Genomic DNA, 16,267 nt, shown 5'->3' with positions numbered 1-16,267 from the left:
CGCCATGCCAGGAGGGTGGACTACAGCTCCGTTGTTATGTTTTATGACAATAAATTTACATATAGGGGCAATTTGGGGGGGATGTTGCTCCACGTGAAAGAAAAATTCCTCTAGGACTCCCCCTCCTGAAACTACCACAGAATGGGAAGTACCCACTAAAGCCCTGGGGAAATGGGTAAAGAATTAAGAGCCTGGAACTAAGGGGATGTTTTTATGAAAAACACCCTCTAGTATGGAGTTATGGCCATGGGCCGGAGTTTCTGATGACATAGGAAATTTATGGTTCTATTATAAAGGAAGATTAATTATAGAAAAGCAAATGACTAGAGCAGAACTGGTTGCTAGGATAGGGAGAAAACACTGTCTCAGTTGAAGGAAACAACGAGAGAGCATGCAGGTATATTGTAAATATTTTCATGGAACCATTGTAAAAGGTTGCCCATGCAAGAAGAGAAATAGGAACAGGTAGCTCCCAACTTTTACAATTAAAATAATCATATAACTGCTTGGCTTGGTTACTAAGAAATAACCTGTGATTAATGGGAACTTGGGGAAATATTTTAATAGGACATCTAGAAACTAGGGGATTTTTTTAAAAAAAATCTTTATAGAATATTTTGAGGTTTGATTGTGCTAAGGTTGTTTGGCCACATACCTGGTAATGTAATCAACTACAATATATAAACCTGTGATTGTAAGCAAAAAAGACATGAGAAAGAGAAACATGCAGTGCTGATACTTTAAGAAGTGTAATAGAATTATTTCCTTCACCGACGCTATCCATCCCTCGGGTATCCCTGGACTCGCTGGAGCTGGACTCCGGCAAGTGGTGCCCGAACAGGGACCTGAAGGGTAAGTGTAAATAGAGTAAGTTCGGGATAGCTAGGCTTCCACCTAGGGTGCTGCAGACCCCCTTGCAGAGTATAGGCAAGGTAAGTGAAGGGTGGATAATCTAATAAGTAATATAAAAGGTAAGTTAACTATGGGTCATAAGGAATCTAAAGAGAGAAAATTATTTATTGATATTATTAAACATATTATCTGGAAGAGGTATTAAGGTAACTACTAGTCAATTAGCTAACTTTTTAAACTTCATTCAAGAACAATGTCCATGGTTCCCAGAGGAAGGTACAGTTAATTTGGATGCATGGGCTAAGGTAGGGGATCAATTAAAAACACATTATTCACTTCATGGTCCTGAAAAAGTTCCTGTAGATACTTTTGCTCTATGGAATCTCATTAGAGATACCTTAGATCCAGTACAAGAAAGACAGAGAATACCTTATATGGGAACTCCAGATGAAAGCACTCCCTTAATACCTCCAAAACCACCTCCTAAGAAAGTATTGGCAGCTACATTTGAAAAATGTAAAATAGATGATGATGATGATGAGTTGTCCCCTCAAGACCAAAAAGACCTGGAGGAAGCTGCTGCTGCTAATCATAGAGAGCCAAATCCTTGGGATTTTCCTGTTTTTAATTCTGAGAGAAAAACACCTTTGCCAAAAATTAGTTATCCTGCATTACCAGATTATAAACAAGAGATGCCTTTGAGACCACCTCCACCTCCTCCAACTAACAAAATGATTAAAAATACATTTAATATTAATCCAAAGATGCATTCCAGAAGAATGCAGGTCTCTGATGATCCAGAATTTGCTGGATTTGTTTCCCTGTAGGTTTTGAAGGAGGCTTTGATGATGGGGTGACATGGGAACCTCTGCCTTATAAGATTCTCAAAGAATTAAAGGCTGCATGTGCTGATTATGGACCACTAGCTCCCTATACACTCACTTTGCTAGATGCTCTTGCTAACAGATGGATGACACCATATGATTGGGTCCAAGTGGCTCGAGTCTGTCTCTCAGGTGGGCAATATCTGTTGTGGAGAACAGAAAATGGAGACTCTTACCAGATCTAAGGGCAATTAATAATACTATGGAAGATATGGGGGCTTTACAGCCTGGATTGCCCTCTCCTGTTGCTGTTCCAATAAATTATAATTATTATAGATTTACAAGATTGCTTTTATACTATTCCTTTGGACCCTCAAGATAGAAAAAGATTTGCTTTTAGTGTACCCTCTACTAACTTTAAACAGCCTTATCAAAGAGATCAATGGAAAGTATTACCTCAGGGAATGAAAAGTAGTGGAACCTTATGTCAAAAATTTGTGGATAAGGCTATAACAGAAATAAGAATAATCTGGAAGTATATATGATACACTATATGGATGATATATTGTTGGCCCATTCAGATAGAGGATATTTACAAGAAGTCTTACAGCATTTAACAGAGGCATTACAAAAAAATGGACTCCAAATAGCTCTGGAAAAGATTCAAACTGAACCACCTATGACTTATTTAGGGAGAATAATACATACACAAACTGTGACACATCAACCATTACAACTTCGGAAAGATAATTTACGAACATTAAATGACTATCAAAAACTATTGGGAGATATTAATTGGATTAGACCTTATTTAAAAATAACTACAGCAGAATTGAAGCCTTTATTTAACATATTACAAGGAAATTCAGATCCAACCTCATCTAGAAATATGACTCCTGAAGCAGAAAAGGCTTTACAGTCTATTGAATCTGCTTTAAACAACTGCTTCTTACAAAGAATAGATTACACAAAAGAATGGTGTTTGCTAATCTTGCCTACTCCAGTCATACCTACGGGTATACTTTGGCAGGAAGGACCTTTGGAATGGATCCATTTACCAGCTACTTCAAAGAAAATAGTTAGTTCCTATCCTATGTTAACAGCAACTTTAATAGCTAAAGGAAGAAAAAGAAGTAAGGAATTGTTTGGAAAGGATGTAACTAATATAATTATCCCTTATAATAAAGATCAACTACAAATTTTATTACAGAATGATGAAGACTGGCAAATACCTCTTAGTTCTTATACTGGACAAATTCTGTTTCATTTGCCAAAACATCCGCTATTACAATTTTTTGCTACACATCCAGTTATATTTCCTAAATGCTATGTTGATCAGCCAATAGAAGATGCAGCTTTAGTTTTTACAGATGGATCACCTAAAGGAAAAGCTGCTTTACTTATTAATAATGTTCCAAAGGTAATTCAAACTCAGGAAACTTCTGCTCAAAAAGCAGAATTAATTGCAATAATACATGCTTTCACTGAGCTGCAGAACCAGACTTTCTATTTATATTCAGACTCACAGTATGTGGTTAAGCTATTTCCTCATATAGAAACCACAGTCTTGCCAGAGCATAAAACTACAATTTTTGATCTTTTAACTTGTTCACAAAAACAAGTTTGGGCACGTTCTTTACCTTATTATGTCGGTCATGTAAGGTCACATTCTAACTTGCCTGGAAGCATATGTGAAGGTAATCGCCAAGCTGACCTTTTGACACGAATTGTAGCTTTCCCTTGTATTGAGGAGGCACTAGCTTCACATAATTTGCATCATCAAAATTCCGCAGCTCTGCGATATCGGTTTCAACTGCCTCGGGAGATAGCCAGATGTATAGTTTAAAATTGTCCACATTGTCCAACTTATTCATCCAGTTTGCCCATGGGGGTCAACCCTAGAGGATTATTACCTAATGTGTTATGGCAAATGGATGTAACTCATGTGCCATCTTTTGGAAAGCTGTCTTATGTACATGTTTCAGTGGATACTTATTCTCATGTAATTCTTGCCTCAGCAAGAACCGGAGAAGCTTTTAAGGATGTTATGCAACACTTATTTTTCTGTTTTGCCTTTCTAGGCATTCCAAAATCTCTAAAAACTGATAATGCTCCTGCCTACGTTTCAAAGGCTTTTAAAGACTTTTGTGAAAATTTTAATATTTCCCATTCTACGGGAATCCCGTATAATCCTCAGGGTCAAGCAATAGTGGAAAGAGCCCATCATACTTTAAAAGTTCAAATTAAAAAATTACAGCAAGGGGAATTCAAGTACAGTTCTCCACATCACATTCTTCAACACACACTATTTGTATTAAATAATTTGAATACTGATTCACAAGGTAATACTGCCATGATGAGGCATTGGAATCCTGATATTAATAAACCTAAACCTAGGGTGAAATGGAAGGATCTGCTCACTGGTCAATGGAAAGGACCTGATATTTTACTAACCAGTGGCAGAGGGTATGCTTGTATATTTCCACAGGACGCTGACTCACCATTGTGGGTGCCTGACCGTCTCATCAGACATGTCGGGCCCTCCGCCGCCGCCTTACCACTTTCCAGTCAGGCACAAGCCACCACAGCCGGACACGTCAGCTGATGAATCACCATCAGCTAAAGAACCGCTGCTGCAGCAGATACAAAACCTCACCATCGGAGAGAGATCAATTCTTTGTCTGCCGCGTCTGCGCCCAAGACCTGGCAAGAGACAAGCCACCTCTACGAGAACTTCGAACCCACCAACTTGGGGTCAGATTAAACGACTTGCTGACGACGCCGAGAAAGTGGTAACAGACCAGGGAGCTACCTTAACACCTGGAAATCTTTTTGTTGCTATGCTTGCTATATTGGCCTGCCAGGTAACTAGGGGAAATGCTTTGGGTAATTCTTATTGAACTTATCTCCCTGATCCACCAATTTTACAAACTGTAGCCTGGGATAATGAGGATATACCAGTATCTACTACTATGCCCAGGTTAATGGGAGGAGCCATAAGTTCCTATCCATATAATAAATTTAAAACAAATAATAATTTTACTTTTCATGGAAAATCAGGGTTCCATCCTATATGTTTTATATTTCCATCAATTAATAATTCTGTAGCCTCCCGTAAGAATGGATGTATACCAGTTTTTCTTAAAGGGCAGCTTACTGCTTCTCCTTCGAGTCAATCTAATAAGAGACTTCTTTGGTCTTTGATTTATCTAGCACCTGGAGAAGATCCAACTTATAATCAACCTTCCTCTCATCCTTTAAAATTTCCTCCTTGTAATCCTCCTTATGGTATTCGTACAGGAGTACAATCATCTATATTACAATCTCCGGAAGACCAGTTGGATAGGAACTGGGATGCTGTAGATACCAATACAGGATTTCCTACATGGAATTATTGTATATATTCTTTAAGAATAGATATTCCCATACAGGATACCACAAAAAAATGTGCATGATTGGAGTAATCCTGATCCATCTAAGGATTATAGATCTTATTTACAACATCATGCACGTTATGATTGGAATAATTCATTCATTCCTGCTTCTATGCATGTTAATAGATGGCACACTGGAGGATGGGTGCCTCCTATCCTAACTATGGCTCAAGATAATATGTATTATGCACAGACCCAGCTTTGGAAAGCTATTGCTGCACCATCGCCAGTTATTCTTCATAGACCTAAAAATATGGGCATTTATTCTATGCAGGCTTGTGTGTCAGCACCTTATGTGTTCTTGGTAGCCCCAAAATATGTGGATCTAAATATTTATCATAATACTTCTGATTCTACTTTTTGGACACATTGCTATGATTGTATTTTGACAAGTTATATAAATCCCTCTATGAATGTACAAGTTTTAATGATTCTTAAACGACCACCATACATTATGTTGCCTGTAAAATTATCCTCTGCCTGGTGTGATGATTATGGCTTACAAGTTTTGCATGAAACTGAAGTTTTATTACATTCAAAGAGATTTGTTGCAGCTTTAATTCTAGGAATATCTACATTTATAGCTGTAATAGCATCATTTTCTCTTTCAATAAGTTCCTTAGCTCAACAAGTACATACAGCTCAACATGTAAATGAGCTTTGAAAAAATATATCTTTAGCTCTGGCTACTCAGGAAGTTATAGATAGAAAGTTAGAAGCAAAGGTGGATGCCTTAGAAGAAGCAATTTTACACATAGGGCAGGAATTACCAGCGCTCAAAGTAAGACTAGCTTTGAGGTGTCATAAAAAATATAGATGGATTTGTATTACTCCTCTAAAAGTGAATGAATCATTATATTCTTGGGAACAAATTCAGACTCATATTATGGGAGTTCGGAACCAAACAGATGTTAGTTTAGACCTTACTAAATTACATCAAGGAATTCATGACATAGGAAATACAAACTTAGATTTATTTCCGGCACAGTCTGCTCAGAATTTTTTTTCTTTTTTTTCTGCTTTATAACAAATTTAATCAGTTATACATATACATATGTTCCCATATCCCCTCCCTTTTGCGTCTCCCTCCCACCCTCCCTATCCCACCCCTCCAGGCAGTCACAAAGCACCGAGCTGATCTCCCTGTGCTATGCGGCTGCATAACTGGACAGGTACATGTAAAAGAATGAAATTAGATCACTCCCTAACACCATACACAAAAATAAGCTCAAAATGGATTAAAGACCTAAGTATAAGGGCAGAAACTATCAAACTCTTAGAGGAAAACATAGGCAGAACACTCTATGACATAAATCACAGCAACATCCTTTTTGACCCACCTCCTAGAGAAATGGAAATAAAAATAAACAAATGGGACCTAATGAAATTACCAAGCTTTTGCACAGCAAAGGAAACCATAAACAAGACCAAAAGACAACCCTCAGAATGGGAGAAAATATTTGCAAATGAAGCAACTGACAAGGGATTAATCTCCAAAATTTACAAACAGCTCATTCAGCTCAATAACAAAAGAACAACCCAATCCAAAAATGGGCAGAAGACCTAAATAGACATTTCTCCAGAGAAGATATACAGACTGCCAACAAACACATGAAAGAATGCTCAACATCATTAATCATTAGAGAAATGCAAATCAAAACTACAATGAGATATCATCTCACACCAGTCAGAATGGCCATCATCAAAAAATCTAGAAACAGTAAATGCTGGAGAGGGTGTGGAGAAAAGGGAACACTCTTGCACTGCTGGTGGGAATGTGAATTGGTACAGCCACTATGGAGAACAGTATGGAGGTTCCTTAGAAAACTACAAATAGAACTACCATACGACCCAGCAATCCCACTACTTGGCATATACCCTGAGAAAACCATAATTCAAAAAGAGTCATGTACCAAAATGTTCATTGCAGCTCTATTTACAATAGCCAGGAGATGGAAGCAACCAAAGTGTCCATCACCGGATGAATGGATAAAGAAGATGTGGCATATATATACAATGGAATATTACTCAGCCATAAAAAAAACTAAATTGAGCTATTTTTAATGAGGTGGATGGATGTAGAATCTGTCATACAGAGTGAAGTAAGTCAGAAAGAGAAAGAGAAGTACTGTATGCTAACACATATATATGGAATTTAAGGGGAAAAATGTTATGAAGAACATAGGGGTAAGACAGGAATAAAGACACAGACCTACTAGAGAATGGACTTAAGGATATGGGGAGGGGGACGGGTAAGCTGTGACAAAGTGAGAGTGGCATGGACATACATACACTACCAAACGTAAGGTAGATAGCTAGTGGGGAGCAGCCGCATAGCACAGGGAGATCAGCTCAGTGCTTTGTGACCACCTAGAGGGGTGGGATAGGTAGGGTGGGTGGGAGGGAGGGAGACGCAAGAGGGAAGAGATATGGGGACATACGTATATGTATAACTGATTCACTTTGTTATAAAGCAGAAAATAACACACCATTGTAAGGCAATTATACTCCAATAAGGATGTAAAAAAAATCCAAAAAATATAAAGAACACAACTCATTAGGGCAAAAACCATTCCACTTAAAAATGGAACTGAGGCAGGGTGCACATCTATGACAGCGAGGAGAAGATAAAATTTGATGCTGGGACCCTCCTTCTTAGTACACACCGTCTAATTTGGAGAGATCAGAAAAATCATGAATGCTGCATGGCCATTCCTCTTTCCCAAATCGTGTTCATTGAAGAACAGGCAGCTGGAATTGGGAAAAGTGCCAAAATAGTGGTTCATCTTCACCCAGCTCCTTCTAACAAAGAACCTGGCCCATTCCAGTGTAGTAAGAACTCCTACATCAAGCTTTCCTTCAAAAAACACGGCCAGATTGAGTTTTACAGGCGTTTATCAGAGGAAATGACACAGAGAAGATGGGAGAATATGCCAGTTTCCCAGTCATTACGAGCAAATAGAGCACCCCAGCCAGGAAGAATAAGGGCTGTAGGAATTGTAGGTATTGAAAAGAAACTGGAAGAAAAAAAGAAACTGACAAAAACATTTCTGAGGCCTTCGAAGACCTCAGCAAACTAATGGTCAAAGCTAAGGGAATTGGTGGTGTTATCAAAATCCATTGCTAATAAGCAAGCTGACATCACAGAAGATGAGGCCATCAGGTTTAAATCCTATTTGCTGAGCATGGGAATAGCTAACCCGGTTACCAGGGAAACCTACAGCCCAGGCACACAGTACCACATGCAGCTGGCCAAACAGCTGGCTGGAATATTGCAGGCGCCTTTGGAGGAATGAGGGGGAATAATGTCACTCACAGAGGTGTACTGTTTAGTAAACCGAGCTCAAGGAATGGAATTGCTCTCACCCGAAGATTTAGTGAATGCATGCAAGATGCTGGAAGCCCTGAAATTACTTCTCAGGCTCCGTGTGTTTGACAGCTGCGTCATGGTAATTGAACTTCAGTCCCACAAGGAGGAGTAAATGGTGGCCTCAGCCTTGGAGACGGTTTCAGAAAAGGGATCTCTAACATCAGAAGAGTTTGCTAAGCCTGTGGGAATGTCTGTCCTCCTGGCTAAAGAAAGTTTGCTTCTTGCCGAGATGATTCAGTGGAAGGCTTGCAGTTTTACCCAAATTTAATTATGACACAGAGCTAAGAGTTTTGTATTTGAAATAACTTGTTACCAGTATACTTGCCTCATGCAGAAGTTGTATGACATTGAGCTAAGGGTAAACCCTGATAAACTGAGAATTTACTGGAACTTCGCAGTATAATATAAAACGCTTTTAATTTCTACATAAATATTATGATCCAGGAAGCTTCTTTAGGATAAATATAGGAAAATATAGAAAGATGAATGCCAATATGAATTTGGAATCATGCTACAGTTGTATAGAAACCCTCAGAGTTTAACTTGAAATATGGTGGGTTTTAACTTGATCTTCAAATCTGACCATTTTTTAAAGAAGAGGATTTAGTTCATGGGGGAAAAAAGAGAGAAGTTACATATTTGAACAGGTTAGATCATTATTTTGGTGTGATGAAAATTCACCTGAATTATAAATGAGGTTTCTCTCTGCATTTAGTGTGCACATTTTGGGGGATTTTCATGCAACAACTTATACCTACAATGTAGTTTAATAACCTGAGAACACTGGAGCAAAATATCCAACTGCAGGATATCATCTGAGGCTCTCCCTAAGGGATTTTAGAAGCAGCCATAGGCATGTCTTCAGCAGACCAAATAAAGCACCTTAAAAAGAGAGGGCTTCCCTGGTGGCACAGTGGTTAAGAATCTGCCTGCCAATGCAGGGGACATGGGTTCAAGCCCTGGTCTGGGAAGATCCCACATGCTGTGGAGCAACTAAGCCCATGTGCCACAACTACTGAAGCCGCACCTAGAGCAGTTGTGCTCCCCAACAAGAGAAGCCACCACAATGAAGCCCACGCACCACAAGGAAGAGTAGCCCCCTCTTGCCGCAACTAGAGAAAGCCTGTGCACAGCAATGAAGGCCCAACGCAGCCATAAATAAATAAATACATAAATTAGAAAAAACGAGAGAGAGAATTTTATCTGACTTACGTATATATAATCTGACTAGTTTTTTTTTTAAGTGATGATTTCATGGCTGGCATTTAAAGAATGCAAATATGTCATTTTGTTTTTAACATGCTATGGATTTTGAAAGTGAATTAAAGAGCTATATAGACATGCCCAGAGATATGGTTACAGATTTGGGAAGCAGACACTTCAGGATTTCCCTAGGATTGTTTTGTGGCTAGAGAGACCGGGAGAACCTTTAACACGCTTTACAGGAAACTTGGTGCTCTTGTACCTCAAAGCCAAGGATGGAAAATAGAGAGTGGGAACACAGTATGTCTCCTTTTCCTTCCCTAAAGAAGGACTTTCAGTGCTGAACTTTTAAAGTCTATCAATCAAATTCTAGCAATATTTTTTCCTTTACCCCACACATTATAAGTTGTGTGGAGAAACTATCTCGCTAAAAAGTATTACTGAGATAACAGAAACAGGCTAATATATTGAATCTAGATTGCTTGAGTTTTCCAGTGGAGTGCCTGACTTTGTCACTGCCACACAGCGTACGGTACATTGGCATTACCTCAAACTCAGGGACCCCACAGAGACAGAAGGAGAACCCCTTTCTAAGACTGAGTTGTCAGTGGAAGGTAGTGATGGGTTTTGGCCAAGCCTCTAGAAGGGATATCTGTACTGAGAACCTCTGAGACCAGGAGGCAGGGATACCCAGGCTCAGACCCTGGGATCCATGAGATGTCCTCGTTAAGAGGTGGAGGGCCACTGCCAATGCCCTTTGGGGAGGGTCCAGGGATCCTCAGCTGCAGACCCAGGGAATCCCTCCAACTGCAGCCAGAGTCAGTCCCTGATCCCTGCCTGATCCCTGTCGCTGCTTCACATCCTCCAGTGTCACGGGAATGTTGTGGCCGTGGCATCCTGCCTTAGTCTTCATTTTCTGAACCTGTCACTGATTCCACATTGTGAGGACAGATCCTTTAATTCCCCCATTGCTCATCCTCAGGTTTGTTTGGGGGGAAATTTGGTGTCTGGCTGCCCAAGTCTTTCGGGCCATTGTGTACGGTTGCTTGTATATCACTCCTCTCTCTGGAATGCAGACACTTTCCCACTGCCCTGGCAAACTTGTATGTGTACAGGCATGCACACGCACGCACGCACACACACACACACACACACACCTCATCTAGCTAAGGTTTTTTAAAACTACACAGATAAATAATGTGTTTCACTAGTTTGAATGAGCTGCAACTAAGATTGTTTGAGCTACTGGGTCTGGCTCCAATGGTCTGGATTCATTATGGCAAACTCCTATAATTCAGAATGTTTATTTACACTAGTGTGACAACACATTAACAAAAATGGGGCAGTCTGAATTGTAAAAGTGAACTAAAGAGGAAGAAAAGTGACATGGATATATTTTACAAATGTCACATTAGTTAAAAAACAGGAATGACTGATTTTATTGTTTTAAAGTGCGCATTCTTCAGTTTCCAGACCTCAGTGTTTATATTTTATCCTTTTTTTTTCTTTGTTTTTACCAAATAAAGTGTCATTTTGGTCCTTTTTGTAGAGGTTATGTTTAAATACAACCAATCAGGCCCTAAGTGCAAAAAAAGTTCTGTCTTCGTGCTTATCAGTGTTATAGTATTATTTTTGCTTTTCTAACTTTGCTCTTAGGAGCATAAATCTGTTTGTAGCTTTATGGTAATGGAATATTGCTAGTCACATACTGTCAACAAAATTTTTACGTTGTACAAGAATGTTTTCAGTGTTAAATGATTGGTATTAATGTATACCAATCATTTTACCAATACTGCAAAATTTTAAAATGATTTTTTCTTAACTAGGTGTTCTTTTTAAATACTCTGAAAATTTGATTAAAATGATAACCCTTTAGTCAGAATAAGCCCATGCATTAAGATTTTTTCTTTTAGATTTTATAATCAGGAGTTGATTATAAATATTTATGATCTCAAGCTCTTACTATATTAGTTGTTTTAAAACAATGGGAAATGGCTTACGAACTTTTTTTAAATTCTTGAAGTGAATTCTACTGTAGATTGACTGTGTATCTTTATGTGAATGTACTATCTCTTGTTCCCTGTTACCAGACTAAACTGACCAGCCATGGATTTATCACGCTGTCACTCTCATGCTCAAATATTTAAAATGGTTCTCCTTTGCCCAACAGTCTCAGAGTTTCCACTGTGGTACAATACATTCACAGCTCAGAAGGTGGGTGGGTTTTTAGGGCTGTGCTAAGGATGGAATTGAGCATGCTCAAAATGGTCCTTGGAAATCCCTATATAATCTTACAATTCGAATGCCTGTAGACTTATACATGGGTATGAATATTTTATGAATATAGTAAGTAGAATATATAATAAAAAACTACATATTAACAGTAGACTTTTGTAGTACCAATAATTAAACTGTTTAAATGTGTCTTTTTCACTTTGCTGATAGGTATCGTTGAATTTATGTAAATTTATTGCTAATCCCATCCCTTACGATAGATCTTAAATGTAAGCTCCACAGGAGCAGAGATTTTTATCTGCTTTGTTCATGGATGCGTCCTCAGAGCCTTGAGTAAGGCCTGGCACACAGTAAGCATTCAATAAATGGCTACCGCATGAATGACAACAACAAAAAAGAAGTTAGGTAGCCTGATCCACCAGACGGCAGACAGCAGAAGGGAGAAGAACTATAATTCTGCAGCCTGTGGAACAAAAACCACATTCACAGAAAGATAGACAAGATGAAAAGGTAAAGGGCTATATACCACATGAAAGAACAAGATAAAACCCCAGAAAAACAACTAAATGAAGTGGAGATAGGCAACCTTCCAGATAAAGAATTCAGAATAATCATTTTGAAGATGATCCAGGACCTCAGAAAAACAATGGATGCAAAGATCGAGAAGATGCAAGAAATGTTTAACACAGACCTAGAAGAATTAAAGAACAAACAAACAGAGATGAACAATACAATAACTGAAATGAAAACTACACTAGAAGGAATCAATAGCAGAATAACTGAGGCAGAAGAATGAATAAGTGACCTGGAAGACAGAATGGTGGAATTCACTGCTGTGGAACAGACTAAAGAAAAAAGAAGGAAAAAAAATGAAGACAGCCTAAGAGACCTCGGGGACAACATTAAACGCAACAACATTTGCATTATAGGGGTCTCAGAAGGAGAGAGATAGAGAAAGGACCAGAGAAAATATTGGAAGAGATTATAGTCAAAACTTCCCTAACATGGGAAAGAAAATAGCCACCCTCGTCCAGGAAGTGCAGCGAGTCCCATACAGGATAAACCCAAGGAGAAACACGCCAAGACACATAGTAATCAAATTGGTAAAAATTACACACAAAAATTATTGAAAGAGCAAGGGAAAAATGCCAAATAATATACAAGGGAACTCCCGTAAGGTTAACAGCTGATCTCTCAGCAGAAATGCTACAAGCCAGAAGGGAGTGGCATGATAAAGTGATGAAAGGGAAGAACTTACAACCAAGATTACTCTACCTGGCAAGGATCTCATTCAGATTCAATGGATAAATCAAAAGCTTTACAGACAAGCAAAAGCTAAGAGAATTCAGCACCACCAAACCAGCTCTACAACAAATACTAAAGGAACTTCTCTAAGTGGGAAACACAAGAGAAGAAAAGGACCTAAAAAACAAACCCAGAATAATTAAGAAAATGGTCATAGGAACATACCTATTGATAATTACCTTAAACGTGAATGGATTAAATGCTCCAACCAAAAGACACAGGCTTGCTGAATGGATACAAAAACAAGACCCATCTATATGCTGTCTACAAGAGACCCACTTCACACGTAGGGACACATACACACTGAAAGTGAGGGGATGGAAAAAGATATTCCATGCAAATGGAAATCAAAAGAAAGCTGGAGTAGCTATACTCGTATCAGATAAAATAGACTTTAAAATAAAGAATGTTACAAGAGACAAGGAAGGACACTACATAATGATCAAGGGATCCATCCAAGAAGAAGATACAACAATTGTAAATATTTATGCACCCAACATAGGAGCACCTCAATACATAAGGGAACTGCTAACAGCTATAAAAGAGGAAATCAACAGTAACACAATAATAGTGGGGGACTTTTAACATCTCACACCAATGGACAGATCATTCAAAATGAAAATAAATAAGGAAACAGAAGCTTTAAAATGACACAATAGATCAGACAGATTTAATTGATATTTATTGGACATTCCATCCAAACACAGCAGATTACACTTTCTTCTCAAGTGCACACAGAACATTCTCCAGGATAGATCACATCTTGGATCACAAATCAAGCCTCAGTAAATTTAAGAAAATTGAAATCATATCAAGCATCTTTTCTGACCACAATGTTATGAGATTAGAAATGAATTACAGGGGGGAAAAACATAAAAAACACAAACACGTGGAGGCTAAACAATACATTACTAAATAACCAAGAGATCACAGAGGAAATCAAAAAATACCTAGAGACAAATGACAATGAAAACCGATGATCCAAAACCTATGGGATGCAGCAAAAGCAGTTCTAAGAAGGAAGTTTATAGCTATACAAGCGTACATCAAGAAACAAGAAAAATCGCAAACAATCAAATATTACACCTAAAGGAACTAGAGAAAGACGAACAAACAAAACCCAAAGTTAGCAGAAGGAATGAAATCATTAAGATCAGAGCAGAAATAAATGAAATAGAAACAAAATAATAGCAAAGATCAATAAAACTAAAAGCTGGTTCTTTGAGAAGACAAAATTGATAAACCATTAGCCAAACTCATCAAGAAAAAGAGGGAGAGGACTCAAATCAATAAAATTAGAAATGAAAAAGGAGACGTTACAACAGACACCACAGAAATACAACGCATCCTAAGAGACTAATACAAGCAACTCTATGCCAATAAAATGGACAACCTGGAAGAAATGGACAAATTCTTAGAAAGGTATAACCTTCCAAGACTGAACCAGGAAGAAACAGAAAACATGAACAGACCAATTACAGGTAATGAAATTGAAACTGTGATTAAAAATCTTCCAACAAACAAAAGTCCAGGACCAGATGGCTTCACAGGTGAATTCTATCAAACATTCCGAGAAGAGTTAACACCCATCCTTCTCAAACTCTTCCAAAACATTGCAGAGGAAGGAACACTCCCAAACTCCTTCTACGAGGCCACCATCACCCTGATACCAAAACAAGACAGATACTACAAAAAAAAATTACAGACCAATATCACTGATGCATATAGATGCAAAAGTCCTCAACAAAATACTAGCAAACAGAATCCAACAACACATTAAAAGGAACATACACCACAATCAAGTGGGATTTATTCCAGGGATGCAGGGATTCTTCAATACATGCAAATCAATCAATGTGATATACCATATTAACAAACTGAAGAATAAAAACCTTATGATCATCTCAATAGATGCAGAAAAAGCTTTTGACAAAATTCAACACCCATTTATGATAAAAACTTTCCAGAAACTGGGCATAGAGGGAACCTACCTCCACATAATAAAGACCATATACGACAAACCCACAGCAAATATCATTCTTAATGGTGAAAAACTGAAAGCATTTCCTCTAAGATCAGGAACAAGACAAGGATGTCCACTCTCACCACTATTACTCAACATAGTTTTGAAAGTCGCAGCAACGGAAATCATAGAAGAAAAACAAAAGGAATACAAATAGGAAAAGAAGTAGTAAAACTGTCACTGTTTGCAGAGGACATGATACTAGAGAATCCTAAAGATACCACCAGAAAACTACTAGAGCTAATCAATGAATTTGGTAAAGTTGCAGGATACAAAATAAATGCACAGAAATCCCTTGCATTCCTATACACTAATGATGAAAAATCTGAAAGAAATTATGGAAACACTCCCATTTACAATTGCAACAAAAAGAATAAAATACCTAGGAATAAATCTACCTAGGGAGACAAAAGGCCTGTATGCAGAAAACTATAAGACACTGATGAAAGAAATTAAAGATGATACAAATAGGTGGAGAGATATACCATGTTCTTGGATTGGAAGAATCAATACTGTGAAAATGACTATATTACCCAAAGCAATCTACAGATTCAATGCAATCCCTATCAAAATACCAAAGCCATTTTTTACAGAACTAGAACAAATCATCTTAAAATTTGTATGGAGACACAAAAGACCGTGAATAGCCAAAGCTTTCTTGAGGGAAAAAAACGGAGATAGAGGAATCAGACTCCCTGACTTCAGACTATACTACAAAGTTACAGTAATCAAGACAATATGGTACTGGCACAAAAACAGAAATATAGAACAATGGAACAAGATAGAAAACCCAAAATTAAACACCACACCTATGGTCAACTAATCTACGACAAAGGAGGCAAAGATATACAATGGAGAAAAGACGGTCTCTTCAATAAGTGGTGCTGGGAAAACTGTATAGCTATATGTAAAAGAAATCAGAACACTCCCTAATACCATACACAGAAATAAACTCAAAATGGATTCGAGATATAAATGTAAGACTGGACACTATAAAACTCTTAGAGAAAAACATAGAACA

The 16,267-nt window shown here is 38.0% G+C and overlaps 1 pseudogene across 1 annotated transcript; it reads left to right on the top strand.

Annotated features, from left to right (window-relative positions):
* Positions 1–7,721: 7,721 nt before the first annotated feature.
* On the top strand, positions 7,722–8,827 carry LOC308614920 (vacuolar protein-sorting-associated protein 36-like; annotated as a pseudogene). Its single transcript has one exon. The product of its transcript is annotated as a vacuolar protein-sorting-associated protein 36-like (transcript).
* Positions 8,828–16,267: the final 7,440 nt, after the last annotated feature.

Source organism: Mesoplodon bidens, assembly GCF_964165515.1.
Source record: "Mesoplodon bidens genome assembly, chromosome: 3".
Taxonomy (NCBI): Eukaryota; Metazoa; Chordata; class Mammalia; order Artiodactyla; family Ziphiidae; genus Mesoplodon; species Mesoplodon bidens.
This window is presented reverse-complemented; position numbering and strand designations above follow the sequence as displayed.